At 42.6% G+C, this 19,552-nt stretch overlaps 1 protein-coding gene across 2 annotated transcripts in view; it reads left to right on the plus strand.

The window, feature by feature from the left end:
* Window positions 1-1,332: 1,332 nt before the first annotated feature.
* MYO1A (myosin IA) overlaps window positions 1,333-19,552 on the plus strand; it is a 160,813-nt gene continuing 142,593 nt past the window's right edge. For both annotated transcript variants that reach the window (XM_030196659.1, XM_030196660.1), the window contains exon 1: window positions 1,333-1,480. The gene's annotated coding sequence lies outside the window, so the exon portion shown is untranslated. The remainder of the gene's footprint in view (window positions 1,481-19,552) is intronic.

Genomic DNA, 19,552 nt, shown 5'->3' on the forward strand with positions numbered 1-19,552 from the left:
GGTTCCACTATGCTGTGACCACTGCTTTTTAACATATTTATAAATGATCTAGAGATGGGAATAACTAGTGAGGTAATTACATTTGCTTATGACACAAAGTTATTCAAAGTTGTTAAATCCCAAGAGGATTGTGAAAAATTGCAAGAGGACCTCACAACATTGGGAGACTGGGCATCGAAATGGCAGTTGGCTTTTAATGTGACCAAGTGGAAAGTGATGCATGTGGGAAAGAGGAACCCAAACTATAGCTAGGTGATGCAAGGTTCCACATTAGGAGTCGCCGATCAGGAAAAGGATTTAGGTGTCATCGTTGATGGTACTTTGAAACCCTCTGCTCAGTGTACAGCGCCGTTAAGAAAGCAAATAGAATGTTAGCTATTATTAGGAAACGAATGGAAAGCAAAAATGAGAATGTTACAATGTCTCAAATACTGTGTGCAATTCTGATCTCAAAAATGAGCCAATGTACTGTGTTATTTATGGTTCTTCTTGCCTTGTCTCCTTGAATCACATGGGAGCAGTAAAACTTACTATAATAATTTAACTGCAACATTTTTAACAAAGCAGTGTGGCTGCCATGTTGGTCCACTGGAATTCACAGAAATATGGTTTAATAAATAATAATAAAAAAAAGCAAAATATATATTTTTGTTTAGCTTTCCGGTCTCCATTGCCACCCAGCACTTTCATCCCTCTCTGCCTGACTTTTCCTCTGGCTGGTCCCTCTAGTTCCTGTCGCTCAGCTCTGCAGCCCTACACTTTTCCCTACCCCTCACAGTCTGACCCCCCTCACTCAGCCACCTGTTTCCTCTACATGCACGCACTGTGGAGTCCCAGGCCATCGGAAATTCCCCTCTGCCCAGGCTGCTGGTCATCCTCCTAGCAGTGCAAGTCTAGGCTATTGTCGGAACTTCCTTCCAGCTTACCTACCCATGGGAGCCCCCCCAACATAAACCCCAGCCCTGCAGTACTCACTGCCCCTGGCTACTTGTCTGTGCAGCAAGGAGAGTTTTGTGGCGAGCTCACAAGCGTACACTTGTCCGATAGACACCACAAATAGTGAATCTGAATCGGTGTAGATGGTCAGCTGTGTATGAAATGATTTCTCTCTAAAGCTAAGGCAGTACAGTCTTTTTCTGAAGGGAGGAGGTAGGATGCTGAACACTTTCCATCTTGCAGCAGTTTTACGGACTGAGAGGTAGAGGGAGACTCAGTCACACTCAGACCATCGAGGGAGGCGTTAGGAGAAAGTAGGTGCGGAAAGGTTCAAGGGCGAGGCAGGGATCCCAGAGCGTGCAGCGTTTCTTTGACTTTGCACACCATGGACAGCTCCCCCTGAGTTCGGACGCTCCTTCCTCCCGTGCGTTGCTGGATCCTCCCTCCCCACTCCCGGGAAGAATCTAGTCAAGCAAGAGCCCTGCAGCTACTGCCAGAGCCCAAACCCTGCCCAGCAAGACCAGTGCCTGCCCCCCTTGGACAAGTAAGTTTGCAAACTGCATCTGTGCACCAGTTACCGGTTTCCAGTTGTACTCGGAGGCTATTAGTTTTCTTGAAATCTTTACCATGCTCGAATCAAGCTGAAATGTAATTGTAAATCTCACCATTTCAGGACAGACTAGATTTTGACCGCTTCTGTGGCTTATGATTGGGGCGGTTGAGGGTTTCTTGTTTCTTGCTTTTGGTGTGTCAAGATCTTAACTATGGAATGAATTTGAGCTGGTGCGGTATTTGGGATGGTATTTTTAAATGCTTAGCACTTCATTTTAGGAGAGGAAGGAAGAGCGGGAGTTTTTATAAGGCAGGAACAGGAACTCATTTACTGTTAGACAAGGAGAAGCAAATGGTTACAGAGCCAACATCTGGGAAGCAGGACATCCCGGCAGGCACAGACTGTTTCAAGAACTCCAGTGAGGTAATACCGTCTCCGATCTCCTGTGAGGAACAAGGTAGATGGGAAATAATAGTGTTTCCCAGTCCAGTAGGGAGGGGTTGCTTTTTGGTTCATCCGTTTTCTGCAAAGCATTTTTTAAACCAATTTCTGTGGGGTTTTGCTCTTTGGTTCCTTTTGTATTGACCTTTAAGGTTTCAACTGTTCCTTTTCTTGCAAGTACCTTCAGAACTAGGCACTGTGAGTCTTCATTCTTAATAGCCATGAATCTCCCCCACCTTATTTTATATACCTTCTCTCCCCCCCCCCCCCCATCAAACATACTCAGTTTGATCGTTAACCACTCTGAGCCTGAGGTCTTGTACCTGACTCTCTTCAGGCGTTACAACATGGGGCCTGATTCCAGCAATGAGCACAACGTTTCCCACCACCACCAGCATCCACAGCCCTAGCCAATTCAAGGAATGGAAAACCCAGAACAGAGTTTCTGGCATCCTCTCCCAGGCTGCCACCACCGCTACCCTACCTCCTCATTGGAGGAAGGGAGTCCACTGGAAGTTTCCAAGCTCGTGAGACTTACACCAGAGTTCCTTCCTGCACTGTGTTGCTTAAAGTTATAGAGCCAAGCTGGACAGTGCAGATAAGGCCCAGGGGCAATAGTTTGTACCCCCTGCTGTGCTTACTGCATTGCAGTAGCCCCCTGGTCCAAACCCAGGAATCAAACCAAGGACTTTCCAATAGTAGGATGCACCTACCACCGAGCCACTGGGACAACACAGAGTTCCTTGATTTTTGTTCTGTTTTGTCAACATGACAAGTAGCATAGGAGCCAACTTTTTACAATTATTGGGGGGTGCTAAGCCCGCTGGAAATAACTCCTCCCTGGACACATATTTTCTCAATATTGAGGGTGCTCAAGCACCCACAGAGTTGTCTCCTTTGACAAGTAGAACTACAGATCTCAAAATGCCCTAAAACAGGGGTCCTGATATTCAGAGTGATTTAACGATAGTGTACGATTGCAGATAGAGACCAACATGGTCCATCCGATCTGTACAATAACTAAGCAGGAGAGGGTCCTGCCCACTTAAATCAATCTCTGCATCCCAGTTGCAGATATTCAGCAGCACTTAACTGGACAGTGCCACTAAATATCAGCTTCGACTGCCGTGGCACTGCCTGGTTAGTGCTGGGGCAGTCTGTGGACAGAATCGGGGAGGAGTTATAAAGGCATTGGCCACATTCAGTGCCAGCGCCTGCATAGCAAAGTGGGCTGATAGGACAACACAGAAGTCTTTACCTGCTTAGCCATGGAGGTGCTGGAGCTGAATATTGGCCAGCACCCGCATAACTTCCAGTTTGCTGGCTGACCTCAGTAATTCAGTCCTGGAGCCCACACATGGCCTGGCATTGAATATCCAATTGAATTCTGCCTGCAGCTATCAGCAGCTTAAAAACCACTGACCATCGCAGGGTGAATATAGGCCTTGGGAAGAATACTTACATTGAAAAAGACTTGTTTTCCATGCCCCTCCCTTTACTTTGTCAGCTGTTCTGTGGGCTTGGGAATATCTGTGTGGATAGCTGACATATTTAGGGTTTCGAAAGTCTCTACAGATGATTCCATTTACCACCTGAGAGATAAGATTTCAGAGTTTATTACAGGGATCAAAATGCTGAAATTCATATCCAGGGTCTGTAAATCAAAGGTGAAGGCTGAATGAAAAATTGTACACATGTGAGTTAGTAATAAATAACTTCTAGTTAACATTTAGCTGGCTAGCTTATGTATTATCTAATGTAATCTCTTACAGTGGTTTATCCACGGTACGTTAATGCATCTAAAATCTGATTCTGATCTGAATGGGGGGGTGGGGGGGGGTGGGGCTCATCTTTAGCTTGGTCCTGGCCTGCAGCACAATACTTCTGTAGCTGCGGAGCCTACAAAGAAGTGGTGGAGCTGTACTTCAGGCGGTTCCCCTGAAACTAAGTGCTGTGAGAAGGTAAACAAAGGACTTTGGACCAGGTGATATAAAGGGTTGGTCCTATTATTATGCCTGTGAGAAAAATCCATAATGCATTTTCCCCTCTGTGCAGTGTTCCCTGGTTGCTGTTCAGATACAGTAACATGGTAGATGATAGAAGAATAAAAACCGTCCATCCCATCGAGTTTGCTCAACTGTTCTGTTCACATTGCTCAAGGTACCTCACAGATTCCCGGCACAGAATGATATTTCCAAATTTTTTTGTTTGCCTTTCTCCTTTGTCCTCCACCATTTGGATAGAAGAGCATACAAGGTCTCCATTTAGGTCCCTTTGCACTCACCTTTCTCCTGCCTAACCATGAAGCTCTGTAATAATCAAAAGAAACAGCAATGATAGCATGGAAATTGCCCAAACCTACAGCCTTGTGTCTTCCCCTGTGTAGCCTGCCAGACAGACTCAGCTATGTGAATGCCTACATTTCAGTGTTGCCAGATGGAAAAAAATCTATCATGCCCAAAGTCAGCCCAAAACCGCACAAAGTCAATTTGCATGTGAATGACATCATTAATAAATATTAATGAGTCAATTTGCATATGAATTACATCATTGATACATATTAATAAGTGCATTTGCATACAAATGATGTCATTAAGCCCGCCTCCGTGGGGCTTCTACTGGCCGCGGCCGTGGGGAAAAAAACCCCGGTGGGCGAAAAAAACTCCGGCGGGGCTTTAAAAAGCCGCCCAAAATCCCGCAACCCACATGCGGCGTGAAAAAGCTGCAGCGGCTTGCGGAAAGGAGCCCAATTGGGCAAGAAACCCACAGCCCTAGCAACACTGCTACATTTCCTTTAGGACCTTCTGGTACTACAGAGACACACCCAGCTGCTAATCCATTCTATCATCACAGTTTGTGAGACAACCAATCCACAAAGATGGCTGTGCTAGCTCTAAGACTTCTATCATTTTTTTAAACTCTTTAACTTAGCAGAATTCTTAAATATTCAGACATTTATCCCATAATGTACAGTTGTTGGTCAGTTTGTATTCATCCAGTGTTGTTTCCAGACTTTCTCATTCTCATTTTATCTCATCGAGGGTATCATTGTTTTCCCCATTAATGCAACTTCATATATCTACTTCTGCCAATGTGGAGGATGTAGAAATATGGAAAAAGGCTGGCAATTGTACTTAGTGAAAAACAGGTCAAGTGGTTTGAGGCCTAGCTGTCAGCCTCAAACCACTTGACCTGTTTTTCACTAAGTACAATTGTCAGCCTTTTTCCATATTTCTACAAGGGGTAGCCTATTGGTTAGTACAGTGGGCTGAAAACTTAGGGAACTGGGTTCAATTCCCACTGCAGCTCCTTGTGACTCTGGGCAAGTCACTTAACCCTCCATTGCCCCTGGTACAAAATAAGTACCTGACTGTATGTAAACCGCTTTGAATGTAGTTGCAAAAACCTCAGAAAGGCGGTATATCAAGTCCCATTTCCCTTTCCCTATTTGAGATTCTACATGGAATGTTGCTGCTGTTGGAGATTTTAGATGGAATGTTGCTACTATTGGAGATTCTGTTGCTACTATTTCAGATTCTACATGGAATGTTGCTATTCCACTAGCAACATTCCATGTAGAAGCCTGCCCCTGCAGATCAGCAATGCGGCCGCACAGGCTTCTGTTTCTGTGAGTCTGACGTCCTGCATGTATGTGCAGGACGTCAGACTCACAGAAATAGAAGCCTGCGCGGCCGCATTGGTGATCTGCAAGGGCAGGCTTCTACAGGGAATGTTGCTAGTAGAGGAGTAGCCTAGTGGTTAGTGCAATGGACTTTGATCCTGGGGAACTGAGTTCAATTCCCACTGCAGCTCCTTGTGACTCTGGGCAAGTCACTTAACTTTTCATTGCCCCAGGTACAAAATTTAGGGCCCTGTTTACTAAGCTATGCAAAATGCTAGTGTCGCCCGTGTGTTCCTATGGGTGACTTAGCATTTAGAGCGTCCTAATTATTAGCGTGCGCTAAAAGTGCTAATGCGCCCTTAGCACTGCTTATTAAACAGGGCCCTTAGATTGTAAGCCCACTAGGGTCAGAAAATGTACCTTCAAATAGTACAGTATATATAAACCACTTTGGTTGTACCCACAGAAAGGCGGTATATCAAATCCATGACCCCTTACCCCCATTCTTGGGGTCTCTTTCCAAAAGCAGGCCATAGTATGCTTGGAAGCATGCATATACTGGGTTGTCAGCCTTTTGTCCCTGGTGGAAATGTTAACATCTTCCCAATAGACCAGTAAGCAAAGAGTAGGAGTCAGCAAGGTGTCACTTTGATAATATTCTTAAACTGTTTTGGTGTCTCCTCGAGACTGTGCACCTCAGGATATATCCCCCACATGTGGATCCCCATTTTACATAAAATGTAGAGATCAGAACTGAGATGTCCAGATTGATATGTGCGAAATGTGGAAAAACAGCAGGCAGATCAGTGAGCAGTCCAAAACATACTTTATTGTTGTATCACAATTGGATAAAATGCCTGACAAACGTTGTGTTTCACCCAAAGGGGCTGCGTCAGAGGCTATATCGTGACCTCACCCAACAAATTTGATGGTGTATGTTGTTATTCCAACCTTTCGAAACTGATCTACTGGTGCATGGGGGTGGTGGACTGCTCACTGATCTGCTTGCTGTTTTTCCACATTGGAGTTTGCGGATCGTCTGCCTTGTTGCTTCCTGGGTCTAGGTTGATATGTACTCCATTCTGGTAGTATTTTAGAAAAGGATCTGCCAACTTAGAGCCAAAGTTCCGGCTACTGGGGGGGCTTTGAATGGCTATTCTCTAGGAGGAGTGGAAGAAGTAAGGGAAGAGAGGAAGACCTGGATCGGAGGGAAGACAATTGCAGGGTGGGGCCCTCCTGCCTCATGATGGTCTCTTATTCCCTTCCCCTGGGTTGCTTATGGGCACCAAGACTTTAAATCCGACCCTGGGTTGCCAAACAATGTCATAATCCATTTGGTCAAGAGATATATGTGACTCATTATTCCATTTTGCTGATCAGTCTCAAAACTGAATCCTGTCTTTGCTTAGTAACTGTGGTGCATTAATAGATCACTGATATTATTGTGCCTTGTGGTTTTGGACTGCTATCAAAACTCTCTAGTCCATTAGGAATTCTGAGGATCCATTCCTTATCTATGGGCTTCCCCAGTGCACTCCTGATTTGTAAACAATGGTAATGTTCATCTTACATGATCCTGAATGTGTCCCTGGCTTCCTGAAAGAAGTAGATTCCATCCTTCCACAGCTCTCACCTATATTTTATGCTGTGCAGTTGTGACTTCCAGATGTCAGCAGAAACAGGGCAATAAGACACCTTTGGATCCTTAGCTAGTAGTACTACAGAGGACATGCCAACCACTAACATTCCTACATAAGTACATAAGTATTGCCATACTGGGACAGACCAAAGGTCCATCAAGCCCAGCATCCTGTTTCCAACAGTGGCCAATCCAGGTCACAAATACCTGGCAAGATCCCCCAAAAAAGTACAAAACATTTTATGCTGCTTATCCCAGATATTTTCTCTCTGCTCTCCAAACTATTATAGGATTTTGCCTTAAAGGGGCAGTACCTGGCAACATCTAACCCTCTTCATTTGGGCTTCCTCTACCTGGAGTCACAACAGAGCAGAAGCATCCTTAAATGGCACACTACTTCAATTTTGCCCACCTGAAGCACTCGGATGCGGTCTCTATTTGCTTGCATGGTTTCTTAGAATAGTTCTGATTACTTTTCAGTTCTACCCCAGCAGTATACTTGTATCCTCTGGCTCTCTCTGTTCTGCTAGATTTATATTCTTTAGGTAGCTAGAATAACCTGCACTTTCCCCCCTCAGGATAATCCTTCACAGCACAGAACAGGGGGTCGCACTCTTCAGGGATTTCACTATGTCTAAAACCTCTCCTTCCCCACTTAGGACAAATTCAGTCTCCATGTATGCTTAAATCTAACTGCTTGTCCCACTGTTAGTGTTAAAGACAATGAGGATCAGAAAGTTGACTAGAGAGAGGCCTGCAGCCATGAGACTCAAAGAGCAGAGGAAATAATCAGTGTAGCTTATTTAGTTATTTATTTATTGGGATTTATTAACTGCCTTTATCAAGAATATGAGTTGTGGCATGAGGAGTAGAATTCCATTGGAAGACTATTCACTTCTTCCTATACCTTCAGGTCTTAAAATCCAGGGGCCTGATATTCAGCCAGTGGCAATCTGCGTTTTGTTGACCACTGCCGGCGTTAAACTTGGCAATTCAAAGCCTGGCTATGTCCAGGTACCTGGAGACAATAGAAAATGCCCGACACAGGGGCTGCGTCATGGGTTCTAAAATAAGGTCTTCGTCAATTCTCTGGAGTGCGATTTTATCTCTGACAAAGCCTGTTTTTTTTGCATGCTATTGTGCCTTAGTTCTTTGTCCATTTATTACATTTGGTGGCAACTAGGGCATGCATTTTTTAACATTTCCTCTTGATGAAGACCTTATTTTAGAGCCCCTGACGCAGCCTCTTTGGGCGAAACACAGCCTGTGTCAAGCATTTTCTATTGGGGTGTTTACCCTATAATAAAGATTGATTTGTATTACTGACTGATCTGATTTGTTTGTCTCCACATTGGATTTTGCGGATCGTCCACCTTGTTGTTTTTTTATGTCCAGGTACTGGCATTGAATTCTGGGATTGCAGAGTCACCTAATGCATAACCAGTTTAATGCAATATTCAGCACTTACATTCAGGTTCAGTAGGTATTTTCCTATCCCCCGAGGGCTTACAATCTAAGGAGCTGTTTTACTATGCCGCAGAAGTGCTTATGTGCGCCCAATGCATAGCAATTCTGAGTTACTGCCCGGCTACCACGTGGCCCGTGCGGTAATTTCATTTTTTACGTCCCACTATGCACACCGTAAAATATTTTTATTTTCTGGCATGTGGGCGGTAATCAGCATTTTACGTGCGTAGGCCATTACTGCCCGGTTACATTGTGAGACCTTACCGGTAGGTCAATGGCTGGCGGTAATGTCTCAGACCCAAAATGGATGTGCGGTAATTTTCATTTTGTCGCATGTCCATTTTCGGCAAAAATTTTAAAAAGGCATTTTTTAGAGGTGCACTGAAAAATGATTCTGCGCATGGCCAAAACATGTGTCTACACAACTGTAGGCCATTTTTCAGCGCACCTTAGTAAAAGGGCCCCTAATTTTATACCTGAGGCAAATGAGTTAAGGTCCCCCAAGCTGTGGCAAAATGGGGCCTGCACTGGTGTCGGTGTGCGTTTTTGACACGCGCTGAGGCCCCCTTTTATTGCAGCTGGTAAAAGGGTAGTCTTTCATTTCTGCAGGGGGGGTCCCTTACCACCACCCATTGAGGTAGCGGTAAGGGCTCCCGCACTAAACCGACACAATCAAGAAGCTGTAGTAAAATGTTATGATCCACTGTGTTAAAGGCACTTGACATATCAAACTGTAGAATGATCACTTTATTACCCGAACTAGCTAATTTCCTCAATTCTGAAATTAGAGTAGGTAGAACGGTCTCCGTACTATACTTTGGTCTAAAACCAGATTGTGATTCATGGAGTATATTGTGATCATCCAAAAACTTCATTAATTGTTGAGTAACCAAACCCTCCATTATCTTATTTAAAAGGGCAATGAAAGCCACTGGTCAATAGTTAGACACCTCATTTCACTTCAGATTCCTAGGTAGTGGTATTAATAATATTCCCCCTTTCTGACCTGGCTATAAACCTTGGGCAAGCATAAAATTCAAAGACTAAGGAGGCTAAGGCTTTTCAGCTTGGAGAAGAGACGGCTGAGAGGAGACATGATAGAGGTATATAAAATAATGAGTGGAGTGGAACAGGTGGATGTGAAGCGTCTGTTCACGCTTTCCAAAAATACTAGGACTAGGGGGCATGCGATGAAACTACAGTGTAGTAAATTTAAAACAAATCGAAGAAACTTTTTCTTCACCCAACGCGTAATTAAACTCTGGAATTCGTTGCCGGAGAACGTGGTGAAGGCGGTTAGCTTGACAGAGTTTAAAAAGGGGTTAGACGGTTTCCTAAAGGACAAGTCCATAAACCACTACTAAATGGACTTGGGAAAAATCCACAATTCCAGGAATAACATGTATAGAATGTTTGTACGTTTGGGAAGCTTGCCAGGTGCCCTTGGCCTGGATTGGCCGCTGTCGTGGACAGGATGCTTGGCTCGATGGACCCTTGGTCTTTTCCCAGTGTGGCATTACTTATGTACTTAAGTACTTAAATGGCTAATAGATTCTAGTGGGGCAGCTCTAAGCAGATAACTTGGGCAAATGTCCAACAAACAGGATGAAGATGAATATTTCTGCAAATATGATTTAACCAAATGACAAGAAAGAGGTGTAGAAGATGACCCAATTTTATCAACTGGAACTCCATCAAATACAATAGCCAAGTTATCCAAATAACTCGATATTTCAGAAAGACAAGTCATAGGAAGAGACTGCCTAATATTAACAATCTTACCCTGAAAATAATGAGCTAACTCCATGGATGTGGGAGGGTTTTCATTTAGAATTAACAACTCCTGTGAGTTACACACAAACTCTTTACTAGCCCAAATAATTTTTTTTGTTCAGATTAGTAGTGCAATCTCTGATTCTTAGCAAATTAGATTACTGTAATATTGTATATTTAGGTTTGCCGAAAAGGTTGCTGAGAAAGATGCAAACGGTTCAGAATGTGGCAGCCCAGCTGATCTTTTCTCTTAAGGAATCAGATAGCATTACATCCTGTTTTTATTTAAAATGGGAAGTTTGCTGTTTAAAATTGCTCATGGTCTGACTCCTCATTCTATATGCTTTCCTTAGTTAACTATACAACTACAGGTCAATTTTACGATATAAGAGGTGCCTATCTTTTCTCTTTTCTTAGTCCTAGAGGAATAACATCCAAAAAGATATTCAATTGTCTATTTGCTTACCAGGCTGCTAGCCTATGGAATTCTCTTTTTCTTGGATTGAGGCATCTGATGACTTACAATCATTTTTAAGAAGGTAATGATTAAAGACTCTTCTTTTTAACAAACGTGATAAGGAAGTAGCATGTAGTTATTGTTGTAAAATTGGGTTCTTATTTTGAGTTGAATATATTAGTTATCTTACAATCGCAGCAGATTTACTTTGTTACATCCTAGATCTATTTTGTTCTAACTTCTTAGTTGTAATCCGCCATGAACTGTTTTCTTGGTATTAGTGGGCTATAAATGAACTAACTGTAACTGTAATTGTAAGAGTCATAATAGTTCACCTTAGCCTGTTTAATCTTTAACTTGTACTCTTGAATCGCTTTCTTCCACAACATTTTGTTAGACTCTGAACAGTCCCTAGCCCATTTTCTTTCCAATTTCCTCCTTATTTTAAAATTTTTTTTAGCAAGGGTGGTCGGTGAGGGTAGCTATGTGGTTTACAACATAAAAATGCCCAAAGACAGGCAAGCAGTAAAAAGCATAGAGAAAGAGGGAGGGGAACAGAGGAGGGGGATATGGTAAAGAGTGTTCAGATAAAGCAAGCTCAAGGTGCACTTGTAGTAAAAGTCTTAATAAACAAATGAGTTTTAAGGAGTTTTTTTTAAATTGCAAAAGGTCCAAGATAACTAAAGGCTGATTCGCGAGTGATATCAAGACGAAGCTTTTGTGGTAATGGGAGCACAAGAAGATTGGATGTAGAGGCGAGAAGGGAGCATGACGGGGGCATAGGGAATAAGAAGATTATGCAGATCGGTGGGAGGCGAACTTTTAACACAAAAAGAAGAATCTTAGATTGGATACGTACTGAGATAGGGAGCCAGTGTTTGGAATGAAGAAGAGGGGTTACACGATTAAAACGGTGAGCACGATGAAGTAGTTTTATAGCACTGGATTGGATAAGCTGCAAGCACTTAAGAGATGAGAGTGGGAGGCCAGTGTAAAGAGAGTTCCAAGGAGAGGGCACAAAAAGGAAGGAGAGAGGAAAGGATGGAGCGAATGCAGTGTATTGCAAAGAATGCGGTACGAAAGACAGAGTCTATTTGAGGTTTGAATGAAAGCTTGGGGTCAAAAAGGACCCCCAGGATTCTGAGGCTTGGAATTGAAGTATATAGTTCCCTAAAATGGGAAGGGAGGAGAAGGGGGACAATGGGTTAGAGAAATGATTGGCTTTGCATTTAGTTGTGTTGAGAAACAATGTGGTCACATAACCATTGTGAGACCAGAGTGAGAAAATCAGTAAGGGGAGCAATGGAGGTGGCAGAGAAGGGGACTTGATAGAAGTTCTGAATGTCATCCACATAACAGAAAGGGGTGCAGCCTTGATCTTGAATGACAATGAGATGTGGTGCAAGGAAAATGTTAAAAAGTGAAGGGGAGAGGGTGGAGCCCTGAAGTACCCCAGAAATTATGTGAAAAGTGGAGGACTGTGAGCCGTGGTGTAAGAGTTGGAAAGTGCAGTGTGAAACATAGTCAGTGAACCACTTGAGAACATTACTTAAGATTCCTACAGAGTGAAGCCTATGAAGCAAGATAGTGTGGTCCATGAGGTCAAAGGCTGAAGAGAAGTCGATGGAGATTAAGATGACAGACTGACATTGATCAAGTGCACAGTGTATTTTGTCATGTAGGGTAAGAAGGGATTCTGTACTATGACCCCAGCAGAAACCTGGGTGAAGTGCCAGAGTAACCTCAAGAAAGTTATCCAACTGTTTTGGCAAAGAAGGGAAGATTAGAGATTGGCTGGAAATTTGAGGTGATCGTCAGATTGAGGGTGGGCCTCTTAAGAAGTGGGGTGACCAGAACACGTTTCTAAGCCGGTGGGACAGAGGTCTCAGAGAAGCGGAGTTGAATCAAAGGAAGAATGAGAGGTGCAAGACTTGCTGAAAGACGTTTTACTAAGAATGCAGGTATGGGGTCCAGTGAAGATGAAGAAGGATTAAGTGATTGTATGGTGCATTTGATGGAAGTAACTAAAAGTAGGGTTGGTGAAAGTAGACTAGTTAGAAACCGGTAAAGGTGTGAGAATGAGTGAAGAGGGACTGGTGGGAGAGAGCAGTGGGACAACAGCCACAGGAGCAGAAGGCAGAGAAAGATGCAATGACAGAATCTTAGATTGCCAAGCCTAAGCAAGTGTGGATAGAAGCAGAAGTGAAGGGCCATAAACTGGAGAGGAAGTGGAGGCTGGAGAAAAATGGTGAATGATACTGAAAAGCACTTGGGGACAATTAGCCGCAGTGACAATCTGATGATCAAAGTAGGACAGTTTGGCTGTACGGACCACCCTTCGAAATTTGCAGTTGTGGGCCTGGAAAATCAAGAGACAATCCTGGGAATGAGTTACACACCACTGCTGTTTGGCACGGCGAACAAATTGAGTAAACGGAGATGTGGAGAGAACCAGGGGGAGCGTGGATGATGCTTGCATTAAGGCAGTGGAGGATCCACAGCATCAAGAGCCTGAGCAAAAGAGGAATGATGAATAGCCAATTGGGAGGCAAGATGGATATTTATTTTATTTATTTATTCATACTTGTATCCCACAATTATCCAAAAACGAGTTTCAGTTCAATGTGGCTTATATTTAACAGTGTTAGTGATTACATTGATTCAATTACATTTACAAGGTTGTATGATGCTGTGTTTTACAGTGGTTGTTAAGATAACTGTTAGTGCATATAGAATAGTCATTGGGTTTCTTGAGAAGATATGGCTTAGTTCATTTCTTAAATGAAAAGATGCGTTATAGTTAGAGGTTGGGTTTTGTATTGTTATTCCAACATGATTAGTGCATATTTTACTCATAGAATTTCCTGAAGAGGTAGGTCTTTAGGTCTTTAGGTCTTTTCTGAACTGAAGGTAATTCGTGATGCTTCTTATGACAATGGGAATTGAGTTCCACCATTTTGAGACCAGGTAGCTAAATCCCCCATATAGGTGGACTTGTATAGTACGTTTTTGCAGCTGGACAGGTGAAGTAGTAGGTAACCTATGGTTCCTGGGTTTTCATTTCTCGGTGATAGTTTGATTACGTCTAGCATGTAGTCCGGTGACATGCCAAACAGTATTTTGAAGATGATTGTGCTGGTTTTGAAAAATAGTTTGGCCTTGATCGGGAGCCAATGTAGCATTATGAGTAGTGAGGTTGCTCTATCACATTTCGACTTTTTGAATATCAGTCTCACTGCTGTGTTTTGGATGGTCTGTAGTAGGTTTTCTTTGCAGCCTACATATGCTGCATTACAGTAGTCTAGTTGGGTCAGGGCTTTTTTTGAGGGGGTACTTGGGAGTACTGAGTACCAGCACCTTTTCCACTGTCTGCTAAACTTGACCCATGGTTCTCGTATTTTAATGAAAGAGCTCAGATTCTACATACAAATTCTGCCTTGTCATAGATTCAATGACTGGTTGTAGGGGTCCTGTCCCTCAATGATCACTCCACCCCTGAAGGGTGGCCTGGCATTTGAGTACCAGCACCTTTTTTGCTAGATAAAATGCACTGAGTTGGGTCAATATCAGCATATGTACTATAAGACGGAATGACTGTCTGGGGAAATGGTCTCTGATTCTTCTTAGTTTCCATATATAGTGTTTTAAATTTTTTTGATGTGATTGCAGCAACTTGGTCTTCAAGGGTCAGATGTTTGTCGAGAATGATTCCTAGTATTTTTATTTGTGTTTTGATTGTGTAAGATTGTTGATCTATTATGAAGTTTTGGTAAGTAGTGGGATTGTGCTGGCTGGATAAAACCAGGCGTTTGGTTTTGTCTCAGTTCAGTTTAAGTTTGACAGTTGTGGCCCAATTTTCCATGAGGTCGAGTCCTTTTTTGGCCTTATCCAGTATCTCTGTGATGCTGTTGTTGAAAGGTATGTAGATGGTGACATCGTTTGTATATATGAATGGGTTTAAACCCGTTTTTCCAGTTTCTTGCCAAGTGGTGCCATCAGGACATTGAATAATATTGGTGATATCGGGGAACCCTGAGGGACCCCGCATTCAGGGATCCAGGAGGTTGAAAATTCATTGGACATCTTGAAGGTAGGATCTACTTCTTAGAAAATCATTGAACCAGGCTACTACTGCTCTAGTTATTCCTATATTATCAAGCAGGGTCATTAGTATTGTGTGATCTACTAGGTCTAAGGCGCTTGACATATCGAATTGTAGTAGTAGTATTGATTGGCCTATTCTTATTATTCTTCTGAAATTTGTGATCAGGGTGGTTATGACTGTTCGAAGCTACAGCCAGGGGCGTATCTGAGGTTCGGCGGTAGGGGGGGCTGACCCCCCTGCCGCCGTCACCTACCTTTGCTGGCGGGGGAACCCAACCCCCTGCCAGTCGACATCTGCTTCCTCCTGCCTTTAAAAATATTCCTTCAGCTGGCAGGGGACCCCAACCCCCGCCAGCCGAGCCGAGGTATTCAAGTTCTTCTTCGTCCTCCATGGCGTGCTGTTCATTCAAAGAGCTGCAATCCAGTTTCGGAGTCTGACGTTGGAGTTTCAGAGTTTCGGAGTTCACTGATCTTTCTGGTGGCATCTTTAGGAATTGGAGTGAGTATGATGTTGCCCTTGTCAAAAGGGAAATGGCCTTTCAAGAACATCTATTCTATGTGTTCAGTTAAGCATTTGATGAACCAATCTGGTGGGTTTTCCTTCATGTAGTTTGGGCAGCTGTCTAGTAGGCAATTGACATGTGCATATTTTGTCAGTAGTGCTTTATGGAGTGGAGGAGTGGCCTAGTGGTTAGGGTGGTGGACTTTGGTCCTGGGGAACTGAGTTCGATTCCCAGCACAGGCAGCTCCTTATGACTCTGGGCAAGTCACTTAACCCTCCATTGCCCCATGTAAGCCGCATTGAGCCTGCCATGAGTGGGATAGCATGGGGTACAAATGTAACAAAAAAAACCCCCAAAACTGAGTTGGTTGTTGGTATCTTAAAGGAGGACCAGATTCTGTCTGCCTTGATGTGGTCCTTGTTGATTTCACATTCATGTACAAAATCTATGAGTGTTGTTTGTGTTGCAGCTAGGTTTGATCTTATTTTTATTATTTTTTCTTCAAAATATTGTGCAAGCTCATCTGCTGATGGTGGTTTTTCATTTGACATTAGCAGAGCTTATGTGTTTACTATGTTTTTCATTATTTCATATTTTGTTTTATGTTTATCTCTTCTTGGCGCACGTATATGCTTTAATATTCCGGTGTATTTGGTAGTATGTGTGTACTTGCTTAGGGCTTTCCTCCATGTGGTCTTGTTCATGTCTGATTTGTTTTTGGACCATTTTTTTTACAGTTTCCTGCACATTTTTTCATCTCTAATAGTTCCTCGTTGATCCAGGGGCGAGGTTGTCATTTCCTCTTAGTTTTCATTTTGAGTGGTGCTATTTTGTGTAGTGTGTTTCTACTTAGTTTATCCCAGTTTTTCATGAAGTGAATGTTAGTGGGTATTATGTTTGTTTGTTTGGTCATTCATCGCAGTTCACAAGAAGCTATGGTTGTCCACTTTTCCTCTGGTTAGGGCAGTGTGTGGTGTCCTCAGTTCTCTGTTTTTGCTGTTCTCTTTCCATTGAAGTGTGAAGGTGAGTTTGTTATAGTCTGACCGTGGCACCTCTGCCCAGTTATGATTCTCTGTTATATGGTTGTTATTGGCTAAAAGTCTGTAAGCTAGTATGTCTAATTGGTGACCTTTTACATGAGATGAGGTGGCTGGTGCCGTTTTGAAGTTCCATTTGTCAAGAAGTTTGTTAGAAGCCTGGTGTTGGCGTCATGTTGCTAGTCTAGGTGTAGATTAAAATCACCTAGTAGAAGGACATTCGAGAAGTTTGTGAATATGTTTGATCTGAAGTCATCTTGGATGCTGGACCATCTTCCAGGCGGCGGTAGAAAAGTATACCACATAATTGATCAGTTAATATTGAGTCTGTGATCTTCCATGCCACAATTTCAATCACAGGGAATATATGTTCAGCTATGGTTTCTACTCTAAAGAAAAATTTGTATATTAAGGTGACCCTGCGTCCTTTCTCTTTAGTTCTGTTGATATATGTTATTTTATATCCTGGCAGGCATAAGTCAAGCAGTACTGGGTTGTCTCACATTTGCAGCCACGTTTCTGTTATTAATAGTATACCTAATTGCTCGGTTTCAATCCAGTCTCTAATTATGGTTGACTTGTTAACCGCTGATCTTGCATTTATATAACCTATGGGAATGGGTACATATGTATCAATGTTGATGTTGGTGTACTTAACAGTCTGTAAATGTCTGTGCATTCTATCTTTTTTGATGCTGTGGCCATTGTGATTGTTATTTGTGTTTATCTTTTTGGTATTGGTTAGGGTGTTATCTCTTGGCTTTTCCAGTTGGTGAGGGGTGTGTCATCTTGCTGTAATAAGTACGGGGATTTTGTTCCATTCATTGATTGCGGTGGCTTGTAACCCCGTTATGCATAGTATTATCATGTAGTAGAAAAACCATGATATAATATTGGCTATAATGGAATATGTTGTGGGACTTGTGGTAGAGTGGTGGTAATTAGGGATTAATTGCAAGAAAATTTAGGGGGCTCCGAAGGTGGTGGGGAGAGATCAGCAATAGCAGCAGTAAGTGATGCGATGGCAGTGGTGGGAATCGGGCAAGAAAAAAGATGGGGAGAGGTAGTCTGAAGCTGGAATAGGAAAACTGAAAGAAATCAAAATAAGAAGATGATGACATGAGCACTGGGGAGAGATAGGATGAATCAGAGGAAAAATACAGATCAAGGATATTGCCGGATGAGTGGGTGGGGAAATTAACTTGCTGAGTAAAGCTTAAACTGGAGGTTAGAAAGAGAAAAGAATCAGATATAGGAAGGGAAGGGAGATTGAAGTCTCCTATGGGTAGAAGTGGGAAGAATAAGGCAGAACATTCTGCTATAAATGCCGAGAGTTCATTAGTAGAAGAGAGAGAGGGAGGGTGATAGACTAGAGCCAGTTGGAAATGGAAAGGAGCATGTGATACACGTAAAATGATGACGTCCGAGATAGCCAAAGGCTTAAATCGGTAAGAGGTGACCATTAAAGTTGACAAGTAGATACAGACTACACCACCACCACACTTTGAAGGACAGGGGGTATGTGAGGAAAGGAAACCTGGAGGGGCGGATTCCAAGAGTGAGGCTGTGTCACCAGGACACAGCCAGGACTCAGTCAAACATAGTATATCCAAACCGTGTTGGGTGATAAGATCAGAAATAAGTTGACCCTTGTGGTGCATGGAGTGAGCATTAAGAAGATCTTACCTGAGAAGTGGCAAAGAGGAGATGCAAGAAGAGGGACACGCGCAGGTATAGAGGAGAGATAGTGAAAGGTAGGTTGGGGATGCCAAAGGGAAGAGTAACCAGGATCTGATAGGTAATATACCCGGGATCGATGGGAGGCATGACCGCGTAAGAAAAAGACCTGAATTGCTGAGAAAAGCTTAAAGGCAAAGAGGGAGGAAAGAGAGGGAGGAAAAACATAAAAGCAAGGGCAATTGCAAGGGCGACCAAGGAGGTGTCCCAAGGACCACCCAAAGAGCAGTACCTGCTTCTTGTGCACGCTCCTTTGGCATGCTCACATGGTGCGTATTTGCAGCACAAGCGCCTAGATGGAGAGGGGCTCAATCTTTTAGCCTTCAAAACTTCCTAGTTAAACCAGGGTGAATTCCAGACAAAAGATTTTTTCTTAATTTTCATAGGAGTAATTTTATCCAAAACCTGCTTACTCATCTCATTCCATTCCCTCAGAAAAGTCTGGAGATTAGCTTTAACAAAGTTCTCCTCTACTAACATCTCATTCCAAAAATCTTGAACTTCAATTTTACCCTTTGAGTTAGAGACAACCAAAGGACTACATTGCTCATTCCTAGAACTTTCCTTCCAGTTAATAACAAATGATAATCTACTATGATCTGACCATGGAATGGCTTCCCAGCCATAATCCTGTAATATAATATCATTAGCTGGTTGAAACTTAACAGCAAACAGATCCAATTTATGTCCTGTAATATGAGAAAATGAATAATTTTGTAGAGTCATCTCAATTTACTTTAAAAAATCAGAGACCAAAATGGAATTAAAATCTTTAATGTTCTCCAAGTACAAATTCATTTCACCCAATAGGACTACATTAGTATAGGATAAACAAATATCAGATATAAAATCCATAAAATCCTCTTGTACCTTACTTCAGCTACCGGGGAGATGATAAAACAGGATACAACATAGTTGTCCAGACAAAGTATCATCAGCAATATAGCAGGCAAAAATTTTTAAGGTGAGGGACATAAATTCTGATATTAATTCAACATTATAAAAAGATTTATATATATATATAGTAGCAAGGCCACCTCCCTTTTTCTTAACCCTGGGTAAATGCACAGGTTCCATTTTATGCAATAAGATCTAGTTACTAATAACTGGGGTTAACAGTAAAATAACGTGTCTTAAAAGTAGCCCAAGTTGATCACTTCCCTTATTAATTAAACTAAAAAGAAATGTCTAGAAATTGAAATCACTGCTGTATGTAATAAAAGTGAGCCAAGTATAGAACAGTGAAGCCACTGTGACATCACTGATGAGGTTGGCTCTTAGGC

The sequence above is a fragment of the Microcaecilia unicolor genome, chromosome 3 (genome assembly GCF_901765095.1).
Source record: "Microcaecilia unicolor chromosome 3, aMicUni1.1, whole genome shotgun sequence".
Lineage (NCBI taxonomy): Eukaryota > Metazoa > Chordata > Amphibia > Gymnophiona > Siphonopidae > Microcaecilia > Microcaecilia unicolor.